The 2,948-nt window shown below is 44.4% G+C and overlaps 1 long non-coding RNA gene across 1 annotated transcript; it reads left to right on the top strand.

Moving 5' to 3' along the window:
• The first annotated feature begins 6 nt into the window (after positions 1–6).
• On the top strand, positions 7–2,813 carry LOC102680461. Its single transcript, XR_420514.1, has 2 exons — positions 7–212; positions 2,746–2,813. It is a non-coding gene; the product is annotated as an uncharacterized LOC102680461 (long non-coding RNA).
• Positions 2,814–2,948: the final 135 nt, after the last annotated feature.

Here is a 2,948-nt window from a genome sequence, read left to right as displayed (position 1 = left end):
TGTGCGTTTCGGGATCGGGATCGTCTCGCGCGTCGAGACGGCTGGCGTCGCGTTATCGGGTCCGTCGTTGATCGGACAAAGCCGGTTGTTTTGTTCGTTCTCTCCGTTCCCTCTGCGTGCGTGTGCGTGGGTGCGTGCGTGTATGCGTGCGTGCGCGCCGACCAAAGACATCCTCGCGTGTGGAGCTTCGTGTTCGAAATAAACCGAAAACGGTACGTTGGACGTTTGGTTGGGGTGGGTTGGGGTTCAACGGGAGGAATAACAATAATAACGCGATAATGGAGATCCTTCCCCCCTCCTCCCTCCCTCTTACCTCACGAGTAACACCGGTTTAATCGTGATGGAACGGATCGACGCGTAACCTTATCGTTGTCTAATCGTGTATATAAGCGAACGAGCCGCTTCGTTCGGGCTTATGGTTTAACGATAAACCACTTAGCAAAGTGTTAACTTTGTTCCACTCTACCCTACTTGAAGCCGTTTAAGTTCGAAGGTATGCAAATACGCGGTGGATGAAGAACTTTTAGTTAGCTTACGGTTTAATCACGGTTGAAAAGGTTCCGTAACTTTCCTCTCGTCGCTTGCCTCTACGAATAACAGCTGACGAAATCGGAGAGCCGGCCTCGCTTTCCATTAATTTTCTCCGCGTCTATTTCTCTCCTCGCGTATATATATATATATATTCCTTCGCGATTTTTCCAATCCTCAACCTTTCATCTTGCTCTCTCAGCTACTGAGAGCTGCGAAAAGTTCAATTTTCTATCCCCATTGTTTACGACAAGGACACTACTTTGACTCCAGTAGTGTGGGGCTTCTGCCAAAATTTCAACTCCACCAGATAGACAGATAGAATCGTGTCGAATCGAATGGAGTTTAGGAGTGGAGCGACGTTGGAAAAATATCCGGATGGTAGAAAGTTGTCCATCTCCGCTCGATTTCCTGTCCTCTGTTCGTAATTCGCGGAGGGATCGATCGCGCCGACTTGGCACTTCGAACGGACAGAGTCTGGCCGTATTATTAATCGCCCCGCTCGTCCCCCGCAATTAGTGCTCTGCCAGGAATTTCATTTCGCCGGGAACGAGTCTCCTCTCCCTCCCCCCGTCCCGATGATAATGGTTATCGATATCTCGGCCAATAGCCGAGCACGGAGAAAGGAAACGGAATCTGGCCGAGGAATCTCGACGCGTAATCCAACGCTTCTGATCCTCCCTTTTCAAAGTCCAAAGTCGTGCGGGCAACGATGAAAGAATCGACGCGTGAGAAACGTCCAAGATTTCCAAGTTTTTCGAAAAATTGGAAGAAACTCTTTTATTCTCTTCGATATAGTGAAATGGATCGTAGTAGTAGTTTATAGTGGAGCGATAAATTTTCCTCGAGGCGGTAACTTAAACGCCCCTTCAAATTTTTAATGCACCCCCAGGAGAGGCGGCGTGTAAATTTTTATATCGGAAGAGGGCGATATAATTTTCACGATTCCTCGTCGTCGTTGGAACAATTGCGCGCTTTATGAACGCGGTTTATTATTATTATTATTATTATTTTTCTTTTCTCTCTTTCGTTTCTGCGCGCCATTCTTTTCGCGTTATCGCGCGATTCGATTTTGTTTGGTCGTTCTAAAGGATCGAGCTCGTTATTTCTTCTCGATTTTTACGATTTTACTCTTTGTTTCGTTGTTTCCAAAATTTAAAATTTAAAATTTGTTACTTCGTCAACGGATTTTTCGCGTCGAGGAAAGTGAAATTTTCGTTTTTTACGATTTTTCTGGTTGTTAAAGGATAAATTAGTCTTGTCTCGTTACGCGGTCGTTTTATTAGAGTTCATCTTGCATAGGCGTTATCCAGTTACTCTTGTCGCTTTGACGTAGATTCTTTCTTACGTTTCGCATGTTTCAGCTTCGAATTACGAGCTTCTTGTAATCGTGTTCTTTATTTTCTTCGATCCTGACAATTTGTCCTTCGAGAATTCGATATTACAATAATTTTGCATTCTTCAAACGCGATAGAAAATTCTTTTTTCCCCCCTTCTAAATAATTCGTAATCATCTCTGCCGCTTCATCGCGCGTCTTCGTAATTATCGTGGTTACTTGGTCGATCGAATGAATACGAATACGTTGTCGATCGTTCGGGGGAAAGTCGAGGATTGGAACTTAGAAATAGAGATTTCGGTCGGTGTTTAAAGGGGGCGGTGCAAGTTGGAAATTGGAAATTCTCGCATTGCCGCAGAACCGGTATTATTGGGTTTTCGTGTCATTTGCGGCGGACTCGAAACCTGCCCCGTTACAAATTGAGTTGTCCGTGGTAATTCCCAACGGGGCGAAAAAGCCCGGTTAAACGTCTGCAGAAGCCCGAAACAAAAGCAACCGTGTTGGTTTTCGACACCAGATTGTAATGTTATTATTCCATTAATCCCTCATGGACCCGCTCTTCGTTCCTTCGTCCCGCGAACGTAATTTTAAATTCGAGTGGTTAATTCGTTTACGCCCCTCCGCCCTGGATTTCGTTCGAAGATTTGCAAACAAATTTTCTTTCTTTTTTCTCTTTTCACTTCGATCTCGATCCACGTTCGAAACACGAATTTCAGATTTTTCAGGGAGAATTTAATTTTTGTTATCTTTTTATTATCGTACGTAACGAGGTGAACATCTCGTTTGCGACGATTAACATTATCCCCCCCCTTTTTCGAGAATTCTCCTTCGTATTATCTCTCTCTGTTGAGATAATCNTCATTATCTCTCTCTGTTGCAGAAAATCGCGAGCGAACCGCCTCCACGGAAGCAAGCCCGTCGTCGCACGAACCACTACACTAGGAATAATAAAATCAAGGAATTGATACGAATAAGAGTAACGATACGAAGTAGTACAACGAAGAGATAGCGCAAGAACTGCCAAATCGTGTTACACGATATACCACGACGTGCTCGTAGTATAAAACTTTGGAAACTTATCTT

This window comes from Apis dorsata, unplaced genomic scaffold, assembly GCF_000469605.1.
Source record: "Apis dorsata unplaced genomic scaffold, Apis dorsata 1.3 scaffold_2, whole genome shotgun sequence".
Classification (NCBI taxonomy): domain Eukaryota; kingdom Metazoa; phylum Arthropoda; class Insecta; order Hymenoptera; family Apidae; genus Apis; species Apis dorsata.
The sequence above is the reverse complement of the archived record's forward strand: the minus strand, read 5'-3'. Positions and strand labels throughout refer to the sequence as shown.